Source organism: Rattus norvegicus, chromosome 18 (genome assembly GCF_021556685.1).
Source record: "Rattus norvegicus strain SHRSP/BbbUtx chromosome 18, alternate assembly SHRSP_T2T, whole genome shotgun sequence".
NCBI lineage: Eukaryota > Metazoa > Chordata > Mammalia > Rodentia > Muridae > Rattus > Rattus norvegicus.
This window is the reverse complement of record NC_141551.1, coordinates 61,971,934-61,983,797: the sequence shown is the minus strand read 5'-3', so window position 1 is coordinate 61,983,797 and position 11,864 is coordinate 61,971,934. Positions and strand designations below refer to the sequence as shown.

At 44.7% G+C, this 11,864-nt stretch overlaps 1 pseudogene; it reads right to left on the bottom strand.

Annotated features, from left to right (window-relative positions):
• Positions 1–2,663: 2,663 nt before the first annotated feature.
• Trappc6b-ps1 (trafficking protein particle complex subunit 6B, pseudogene 1) lies at positions 2,664–3,307 on the bottom strand (annotated as a pseudogene).
• Positions 3,308–11,864: the final 8,557 nt, after the last annotated feature.

Here is an 11,864-nt window from a genome sequence, read left to right as displayed (position 1 = left end):
GTGGTCAGGGTCCACTAGGACATGGGGCACTGTATTAATGGGTGTCAGCATTAGAAATACTGAGAACCACTGCCCTAGGAGGTAAGTCACCGGGCCTTGATTTGGTGGGTTGGTAGATTGAAGTTGAACCATTGCATAGGAATGGTTTACTGGGTCCCTGTGTGGAGATGTCACAGTGGACGCCTCTGCTTGTGGGTGGAGCTTCTGCTATTGTTAGGAGACAGGATCTTCCTATGTTACCCACAGTGTCTTGACACTCAAAATCTCCCCGCCTCAGGTTTTCGATGCTGTGATTCCAGGTGCATGCCACCTTACAGGCTTGGCGTTTTTATTTGAAGTATAATTATATCCGTTTCCTGACTGGTCCTTTATTGTTGCTGTTATTTTTTACTGTTGTAGTTTTTCAAAGTCATTTTAGGGTTAGTAACTTGAAAAATATTTTATCACTTCCTTCGAACTGTGGCTGAATTTGTTTCCAATTTGCTGGCTTTTCCATCGAAATATAATTTAAACACATCCAAATTGTTTGGCTGGGGGAATAACCCATGCATGGGTAGAGTCTGTGTTTTGCGTGGGTAAAGACATTAGGTTTGATCCTTAAAACTCAAACAAATAAAAAAGTGAATGTGAAGAACTGTGTGGAACACCTATTGCTAAGCCCCGGAAAAATAATGACTCAGCTCTAAGTACTCAAAACGTGGGCTGGGAGACACGGAGGGCTAAGTACGGGGCACACCCAACAAACTGAGTTTCATCACTGGAGCCCACACAAGGAAGCCTAATGCAGTAGCACGGATCTGTGATCCTGGTCCTTCCATCCATGTCAGGGTGGAGGGTAGAGACAGGAGGATTGCACAGAAGAGCTGACTTTGAATAATAAGTACATATGAATAAGTACATATCACAATAAGTACATATGAATCCCAGGAGAAACAATCAAGACCCTGCTCATGAAGGTTTGTCCTCTGACCCCCACATACTGTAATAGCATAGAAGTCGCTCTGCAGGCCAGGCTAGCCTCTAACTCAGAGATCTGCCTGCCTCTGCCTCCTGAGTGCTTGGACTACAAGGTGCATGCCACCACTGCCCATCAAAAGTTTATTTACTTTCTAAATTACACACACACACACACACACATGCATATATATATATATATATATATATATATATATATATATATATATTGAGTCCCCTCCTTTACTTCCCTTCAAATTTTAAACAAACTAATTATTGATTTTAGCCAGGAAGATTGCTGTTACTGCAGCTGCAGTAATCCTCAACCTCTGCTCTGTTTGCTCCTAGAAATAGTGTTACATATTTATCTTAAACTCTTTTGTTAGATAGTAACATATGTATTTATATATACATTTATAATGTATAAATGAAATCCTAGTATAAGGATACAAATTGTCTCAACAGAAATAAATTATAGGCAATAAATAAAAATTAAGCTTAATTTAGCATAGTTTTCCCAATTCATTCATTCATTCATTCATTCATTCATTCATTCACTTTCCAGCCTAGGTTTCCTATCACACAGCTCCTCCCCCAATCCCTTTCATCTCTGAGAAGGGGATGGTCCCTTCTGGGAACAAACTCACTGCAGGACTAGGTACAGCCTCTCCCACAGAGGTCAGACAAGGCAGCCCAGTTAGGGGAACAGAGTAGGCACAAGCAGGCAACAGAGTCAGAGTAAACCCTTGCTCAAATTGTTGGGGGACCTGCCTGAAGACCAAGCTGTACATCTGCTACATATGTGGGGGACATAGGTCCAGCCTGTGCGTACTGTTTGATTGGGGGTTCAGTCTCTGGGAGCCCACAAGGGTCCAGGTTAGATGATTGTTGGTCTTGTGGAGTTCCTGGTTCCTCAAGACCTCCAGAGCCCTAATATTTGGCTGTGGATCTGCATCTGTTTCAGTCAGCGGCTGGGTGGAGCCTCTCAGAAGACAGTTATGGGATGCTCCTGTCTGTAAATCCACACTGACAGACACAAACAGTTTGAGTCTTCAAGGTAGTTGAAGGAGAAAGGCAGGCTACCAATGTGTCTGTATAGATCTTCTGAGGACAACTTGGCCTACACCTCCCTCTCCTCCCAAATAGGAGGGGTTGCTACTGCACTCATTGCTGTCATTTAGCCCTCCATGGACATGTGGCTGGCTGGCACATTCATCAGTGTTGAGTTCATAGTGGTCTTTAAGGAATTCAGGTGCACAGTCAGAGAAGTAAGCCCCAAGAACATCTTGATGCAGGACACCATGTAGACATGGCTTTTAAAGATTTATTCATCTATCTATCTATCTATCTATCTATCTATCTATCTATCTATCTATCTATCTATCTATCTAATGTATTTGGGTACACTCCCTGTCTTCAGACACACCAGAAGAGGACATAGGATCCTCTTACAGATCAGGCCCTCTAAAGGAGCAGCATATGCTCTTAACTACCGAGCCATCTCTCTATAGTTAAATACATATTTGGGCTAAGGACATAAGGATGTTTAAAATAAAGAGCCTTGAGTCTTGGTGTCTAGTTCACTGAAATCACTTTGAACAGTTCAGTTAGTTTCTGTCATGGTAGAAGGACTGTTACCTACTCTTGGGTCTATGTGACTCTGGTGAGACGCCTTTGCTCTGACACAGACATTCAACAAGGAGGTGAAATCAGGCCTTGTGATGCTTTGTACAGGAGCCGTCTCTCCTGTGTCTCACTGCACTCTGCAGCCTCTGTATCAACATCTGAAACTTGCAGACAGGCATTGAAGATACTTCAGCTGTTATAATACTTTCTATTCCCAAGTCCGACAAACCATTCCTGATTAAGCCACAGGTAAATGCTAGATACATCGATGCATGTTCTAAATACTGCTTTCTTGGGGCTGGGGATTTAGCTCAGTGGTAGAGCGCTTACCTAGGAAGCGCAAGGCCCTGGGTTCGGTCCCCAGCTCCGAAAAAAAAGAACCAAAAAAAAAAAAAAAAAAAAAATACTGCTTTCTTGCAGACAGCTGAGCAAGGAGTCAAAGTATGTCGTTCTGAAGTACATACATACCCTGATGATTTGTCTTTAGATTGTCAGTTTGTTTCTTGAATACTGTAGTCCAAAAATCTTTACACATGACCGTCATGATTTCTAATGCATCCTTAAACCTTGCAGGATCTCTGGTAAACCTTTCTATCAATCCTTGTCCCACTCAAAACTCTGTTTTCCAGCTTAGTAATACATCCCTTTTCTACTTCCCCCTGCTTGACAGACTTGTATATATTCTGGGCACCATCTTGTTATGGAGAAGCAAAAACAAATGCCTCATTGCCCATTTCCACAGATTCCTCTATTGTTGTGTCGGTTCCAATTAGTGCGAGGCTGCTAGTTCCTGTTAGTCTGCTGCTTGGTGGCCTACCCTTCGCTAAGGCTACAGAAGGCTGCTGTAGACCACACCCCTTGCCAGGGCTGCCACCATGGGGCCTTAGAGACCCTGTGACAGTTCCACACCCCTCCAAGTGCCTGGCGAGTGGTATCTTTAAGCTCCTTTTAAAAAGTATGTGTTTTGGCCTATGCACCATGTAGGAACATCATGTGCTTCTTGACCTGGGAGATGTTGATTGCCAAGACTCCATTGCATAAAAGCGTGGAATGAAAGTGCTTCAGGGAAGGCATAAAGAGCTTTACAATAGTTTACTTCTCAAGTGTGCGCTTGGGGTCAGAACACTTTTAATGCCTTCCTCACCCACCACACGTGCAGGAGATGAGAGCTGTTTTACTTTCGGCGATTGGGTGTTACAAACATCTACAGAGCCGAGGAGAGAAAGGATGATAACGTGGCCAGGGGCCTCCTAACCCACTCACAGGTCTAGAAAAACGTCCTGCTCTTTACACGCTCTCTTCCTTGATAAGGCACTCGTGCAAGAATCCAAAGATCTAGTGATCATATGAGTTCAGCGTTGCAGACAGTCCAGCCTCCAAATAAAACCTACAGTGGCTTAAGTTCCTGCATTAAAGTTTTTTTAAAAGAAGCAGGTCAGATGTTCAGAGGTTAAGAGCGCCGAGGAACCTAGGGTTCAATTTTCAGCATCTGCATAGCGGCTTACAACATTTGTAACTCCAGCTCCAGGGACTCCAATGACCTCTTTTAACTTCCTGCATGCTGCAGGTATAGATACAAGCTCTGGCATGCACACGTGCACGTAAAAATGAATATTATATTAAAAAATATTCATTTGTATAAGTGTGTCATGGGTCCTCTGGAAAAGCAGCCAGTGCTCTTATCCACTGAGTTATTTCTACAGTACAACTTCCCCATCATAGTAGACTCTACAGACTTTTATTTTTTGAGACAAGATTTCTGTGTAGCCCTGGCTGTCTTGGAACTCACTCTGTAGACCAGGGTGGCCTTGAACTCAGAGATCTGCCTGCCTCTGTCTCCCGTGCTGGGATTAAAGGCGAGCAACACGAGGCTGGGCTCCTACAGACTTCCTTGGCATGCAGGAAGCAGGCAGAGCAGGAACATCTCTCCCTGCTAAAAATGCGTTTACTAAAGGAATAAGTTTACGAAAGGGGAAGAGGGCAATGCTCTCAGTTGCAAGACTAGCACTTGTCAATGGTTTACCAGGCTGTGGATATAGGTTCATTGATAGAGAGCTTCTGTTGTATCCCCCCAAGTCCCAGCACCCATAAAACTCAGCATTTGGGAGGTGGAGACCGGAGGACCGACCTTCCTCCCTCCCTCCCTCCCTCCTTCCTTCCTTCCTTTCTTCTTTCCTTCCTGCTTTCCTTCCTTCCTTCTTTTCTTTTCCTTCCTTTTTTCCTCTCGTTCCTTTTGAGAGAGGTTTTAATAAAAGCTTTAGGAGTTAACCTGTAGGCCATGTGTTTTTCATGGCCCTAGAAGCTATCTCAGAAGCGTGGACTCTAATGTCCTCACTGTGCTGTGCTGGTGCTTGGTATAGGCCTAGAATCCTAGCCCTCAGGGGACAAGATAGGAGGTTGTTGACTTTGAAGCCAGTCCCAGCCACATAATAAGACCCTGTCTTAAAAACAACAACAGTCCAAACCACAAAACTTGAAGTTCACCTTGAAGTAATGTATGCACAGTTTAGTGCTATACACAAAGTGTAGACTGCAGATTGCAGCTAGTGGATGTCTGCGGTCTGGGCTAGCAGTTAAGCTCCTTCAGCTGAGATTAAATCCTGCTTATCCCTTTCCAATCTTTCTTGTCTTACCTGCCTGAGGCAGCCACTCTCCGGGCAGGTGCCTAATCTGAGTGACAGAGGAGGTCATTTTACTATACAAGGTCTCTGATGGAGCTCCCAACTCCTTTATGAGTGAGGAGAAGGATGGGGCAGCTGTGGGAAGCTTCCTTACAGTCAGGAGTGCAGCCACGGACCGCTGCACTCTGTAAGATTAACACAAAGCTCCCCACTCACTGTAGTGTCCAGCTCCACTCAGGTCGCCCAGAGTAGGCTTTGCTCCAGGACCTGCCAAGTATGGGCTTCTTTCAACTTCCACAGGCCATAACTGGTTCAAACTTGTTCCTGCTGACTCAGTGGTGATAAAGGGAAAGGATTAAGGACGGATACTTGGGTATGTTTATTGATTTCACCTTCCATGCCCTGAAGGCATGTTTTGACTGGGACCATTTTCCCAGCCCTCAGGAAGCAGAGGAGCTCTTGCTTATCAATGGTGTCTGGGAGCTCCTCTCGGCTGGGAAACGTGGCTTAGATTCTCCCTTTGAAGGGCCTTGCTGTTCATTACAAAGTTCCAATGTCTCCCACTCCCGGTCCAAAGCTGCTGAGCTACTGTGCCATGGGTAAATTGCTTTTCTGGATTCTATAATTACTGTTTAATTCTGAAATTCTACTTCAGTATGCTATATCCTACTGTTTTGTTTCGGGGACAGTCTCATCTAGTCCTGACAGCTTGAACTCAAAATGTAGCCAAGGCTGGTCTTGAACTCCTGATTCTCCAGCTGCAGCCTCCCAGGCACTGGGTTCACTAGGGCCAGCATCCTTTGCACTTCCATTTACAAAAGAGTCATTTGTCAGAGTGAACATTTAAGATGTATTGTGATCAGGGGTTTATTAGGTTCATCAGTGGTTACGTTCGTGAGTTTTCCTCTCACACACACACACACTCTCACACACACACATACACACCCAGACACACACACAGACGCATACACATATATGCACACATAGACACACACACACATAATCACACACACACAGACACATGCACATATATACACGCACAGACACACGCACACACACACACAGACACATACAGACACACACACATACAGACACACACAGAGACATACACACAGAAACACACATACTCTTTGTCTTGCTCAATCATAAAGCAACTTATTGCAAGCTATATCAGCCATCTTCTGAACATAACCACCTTCCCCCATCAAGGTGATGGTATTACTCCAATTTAAGAAAACCGAGAGGCTGGGTAGTGGTGTCACATGTTTTTAATTTCAGCACAGATTTCTGTGAGGCCAGCATGGTCTACAAAGAGAGACAGCCAGTGCTATTAAACAGAGAAATCCTGTCTCAAAAACCAACCAATCAACCCCTCCCCCACAGAGAGAGAGAGGGGAGGGATATCAAAAGCCTTTGAGATGGCTTGCCTGCCTTTATCACACTAAGTTCCATCCCTTGGACACTCGTGGTGGCAGGGAGAGAACCCTGAGTCACTATTTGACCTCTGCATATGCACCATGATATATGTACACGGGCATACACATAAGCAAATGAGTAAGTAAATACATAAATAAATGAAAAAATAGACACACCACTGCATGCATAACACAATAAGGAGCTAGAGAGATGGCTCAGCGGTTAAGAGCACGGACTGCTCATCCAGAGGTCCTGAGTTCAGTTCCCAGCAACCACATGATGGCTCACAGCCATCTGTAATGGGAGCAGATGCCCCTTTCTTACGTAAAATAAATAAATAAATCTTAAGGAAAAAAAAAACCCTTTTTCAATGTAGTAAAGAAAATTGAATATTATTTCTCTATTGTTTAATACACAGTTCCGATGCCCCAAGTGTCACAGTTCCGATGCCCCAAGTGTCTCGGAAATCCTTCCATAACTCCCCCCACCACACCTCTCCAAGATCCATCCAGAACATACACTTTGTTGCTGTTTCTTTCATTTGTTTCTGTGAAAACTAACATTCGCTCAGAGTCTCTAGCACATACCTTCTACTTACTTTTGTGTAAACAGCTCAATGTGGTAGGTCCACTTCTCACGAATAAATTCAGGACAGAGTTTTTAACACCAGACCTTCAGAAACACATTATGTCCTTTCTATTGGATCACGCTGGAGCTAGATCAGGCTGAGACTGAGTTCTTAGATTAATAGAATTCTTCCAAAATCTTCGTGTTTCTTTTCTATAAAGGCACACTCAGTCTGTTGAAATATTTATAAGTTACCTGCAGGGTGTTCCTTCAGAGCTATGTCACAATTCTGTTTCCGAGAGGTTACCCACCTTGTAGTTATAGCATTCCTAGAGACTCTGGAGGAACCTGCCTGGAAAACGACAAGTTGTGAGGAGAATGCTAGCTCGTTCTGTCCATTTTTGTCAGCTGTGTTCTTTTTACCTGTGTGTCACTAAAGGCTCATTGGGTCCTGGGGATCGAGCTCAATGTCATTGCTTCTAGTTATTACAAGCCCACGGAGCTAGGAAACGTGTGTATGAACCTATGCATCTGTACCTACCTACGACAGAGCTCAGATATATGTATGTACCCAGGAACCTGTGCATATATGTATCTGCCTATGACCGGGCCAGGATATATGTGAGTGAACCTGTGCGTGTAATCCTACCTGCCTGAAAATATTTCTGTATGTGTTCATAGTTTCTCTATTGAGCTAAGCATGAGTCACAGGACTCCCGCTCTAACCCAGTACTCACGGACCGTTCTCTGCTTCTTCCCCTTGTTTTCCTGTAACTTTCCATTCCAACAGTGTGAACCCCACCCCTCCCCTGTCCCATATCTGCCTGCTCACTTGCAGGTTGGCTTTCTAAAACGTTGGAAGATTAGAACCATCATTCCAGTTGCCCTTTAGTAACCTTTCGTTACACTGACTTACTCTCCGTGTGTGTGTGTGTGTGTGTGTGTGTGTGTGTGTGTGTGTGTGTGTGTGTGTGCCAGCCACTGTGTGGAAGTTGAAGGCTCACTTGTGGGATTCCGTCCTTTCCTTCGTGGGTCCCGGGCATTCGCCTCAGCTCATTAGACCTGCTGACAAGTGCTTCTATCAACAGGGTTGTCTCACAGCCCTTGCTGTCCTTTTGATACTCTCCAGGAGTTTGGCCAATGGGAGTAGAATACACCCCCACCCCCACCCCAGCCTCTAACACGGGGTCTCATGTGTTACATAGCTGAGGGTAGCTTTGAACTTCTGATCCTTGACTACACTTCATCTGGGATACAGATGTGACCCACCACACCTGATATGGGGGGACAGAACCTATGACTCATTTGTGCTGGGTGCGCACTCCACCGACTGAGCTGCAGCGCTGAGCCTCTTCTGTGGTGTGTGTTTCACATCTGCCAGTCCTTGAGGGCTGCTTCCAGACACCAGGTTTCTAAAACCCTGGACCGTCTCACAAAGGAAATCGGACAACGCAGTTGTCACGAAAAGCCCTCTTGGAATTCTCGTGCGCACCCCACTGCGCGCCACGGTGCTTCCCTTCTGCTCTAGACGGGCTATCCTGTCACCTCTTGTCCTTTCCATGGTCATTTCTACCCCAGCACTCCAGCTCACTCTATGACTTGCCAGAGACTTTCCAACCCAAGGCCTCCTCACCACCTCACAAAAACACATTCTAGCTTGCCCTGTCCACATGAGGTATCACTCCCAATTCCTCTGCCCTGCTTCTCTGATATTTCCTTCCTGTGGTTACCACCCTAGTCTAGCCACGCAGACCTGACTCTCCTCTACTCTCCTCAGTCCAGTTGGGCATCAACTCTCACGAGTGTTCTCTGTTAGTTTTATTTAGCTCGTTTTGTTTTGAGACAGGGTCTCTCTATGTAGCCCTTGCTGATCTGGAACTTATTATATAGATGACACCAGCCTTGAGCTCACAGAGGTTTGCCTGCCTCTGCTTCTGAGTGCTGGCATTAAAGGTGTGTACTATCACACTCAGAACGTTTATTTACTTATGCGTTCTTTATTTTCTTATGGACAGGGTCTCTTGTAGCGCAGGCTGGCCACAAACTCACTGGTTTGGATAGCTTTGCACTTCTGACCTCCCCAACCCCACTCCTAGAGAGCTGGGATGCTAGGGACACTTTATAAACTTTGGAGTTTGAACTAAGATCTTCATATGCCCCAGCTCCAGATTTTACTTTATCATTTTAATGGCTGTGATTACCGGACTGTACTAGGCTTTAGAAAGGGAGCTTAGAGGAGCCAGTCCTTACTGGAAACCTGTGGCTCCAGAGGAGGCAGAGACACAGTTGGGATGGAGAAAGGGCTGAGCCTAGAAAGCAGCACACAGCTGCAGTGTTTTGAACCGTGCACGAAAGAGAGCCCATTACTGATTAGGAAACCCCCAGGCTAAGAACAAGACCAGCTTTCCTTTCAAATTGAATTGGTCTGAGATTGCAAATCAGGAGTAAACAGAAGATTGATTTGGATAGTAGGGACAAGCTGTACATTTCAAAACAAAATGCACGTTGAAGGTATCAGCTTTTTGAGGGGCAATAGAGATGGCTCAGTAGGTAAAGGCACTTGCCTTGAAGGCTGATGACTTAATTAACTCCTGAGAGTCACATGATGGGAGGAAAGAACCAATTCTACAAATTATTCTCTGTCCTCCACAGGTGTGCCAAAGAATGTACACACACACACACACACACACACACACACACACATACACGTGGACACACACATTTAGACACACACATACACATACACAGACACACACAGTGAAAGTGGAAAATTAAAATTAACTGCATTAAAAAAATACCATTTTCAGAAGTTTGCTTTGCTTGTTCGTCTTTGGTTTGTTGAGACTGGGTCATCTATATAACCCAGGATGGCTTTGGACATGGTGTGGTCAGATGTGTGTAAACCGTATATGGCCTCTCTGAGGAAAATTTGAGGTTATTAGAACATTTCTGACCCATAGCCTATTATCACAATACTAGACAGAGGATCCCTGGCTATTTATCTGAGCGACATCTTCGAGTAAGAGAGCCTTACTAAAGTGCTAACTTTGATCTGGGATCACTATTGACCCATATGGATTAGGTCTGTTGTCTCAGCTGTGTGTGTCTCTGTGTGTGTGTCTCTGTGTGTGTGTCTCTGTGTATGTGTCTGTGTGTCTGTGTGGTGTGTGTGTATATCTGTGTGTGTGTGGTGTGTGTGTATATCTGTGTGTGTGTATCTGTGTGTGTGTATCTGTGTATGTGTCTGTGTGTCTGTGTGGTGTGTGTGTCTGTGTGTGTGTGTCTGTGTGTATCTGTGTGTGTATTTGTGTGTATGTATCTCTGTGTGTGTATCTGTGTATGTATCTGTGTGTGTGTATCTGTGTGTGTATCTGTGTGTGTGTGTATGTGTGTGTGTGTGAAGGGGAGGGCAATATGTAGCTATCTTCAAACTCACAATCAACCTCCTTCAGCTTCCAAAATGCTAGGACTACAGTTGTATGTCGTTGTTGCCTGACTCCAGGGTAATTCTTACATTTATTGATTTGTGCGCGATTTCAGGCAATGGCTTTCGGCTTCCACCACTCAGAGACATAGGCCTGATTAAAAGTTATGTTTCTACAGCACCAGCGCCCTCTTGTGGCAGAATAGCTACTGGAGAAAAGCCGGCTTGGGACAAATGTACTCAAAAGAACCAGGCCAATTAACATTTGAGTTTAAAGGAAAGATGTTTAGTGTTCTAATCACAGTGCAGACAAGGTTACATTATTCTATTCACTTGAAACAAAACAGATAGTGATCATTTTGTCTGTTTGTTTTGAGATAAGGTATCATTTGTAGCCCTAGCTGGTCTGGAAGTCGATGTCAGACTAAGCTGACCTTGAACTTGCAAGGGTCCTCCTGTCCCCACCTCCTGTCTTAGAATCACAACTGTGTACCACCACACCCAGCACTGTCTTCTTTCGGTGTTTATTTGGTCAGATGTAAAATATTACCGAGGATTGGAAAATGAGCTTGTAGTCACTATTGCAGGGACTGTGGTTATGTCTGAACTTTCAGACAGTAAGTTTCCAACATAACGCATCCTTACAGTTTGAATGGGCATCCTACCATTGGGGAGTTCATTTTACACACAACTCACAAGAGGTACATGGGAAAATATTCCTAAAGGGAAGGGGGTAGAAGAAAGTTCCAAAGAATGAACTGACTAGAAAGCATGGCTCCTCCATGTGGTGAACTATTAAGAGTCATACTCATTGACAAAGATTGTTGGTGAAAACAGGAGGTGACATGGACTAGCTACTACAGCTCTGGTTCTCTCTCTCTCTCTCTCTCTCTCTCTCTCTCTCTCTCTCTCTCTGGTCTCTCTACATACCCCTGGCTGTCCTGGAAGTCATAGACAATCAGACACACAGACAGGTAGATAGATAGATAATGTACATATGTGTATATATATATTATATGCTCTAAGTAGTATACAGTGCACACTATATAGATAGTGTAGATCAGGCTGTCCTTGAGTTCACGAAGATCTGCCTGCCTCTGTGTCACTATTGCTGGGATTAGAAGGTGTGTGTCACAGTAATCCTGAGGAATGACATCTGAGGTTGACCTCTGGTCTCCATACGCATGTGGACACATGTGAACTCTCCCATTCACATTTGCCCTCAGCATGCAACACACCACACACACACACACACA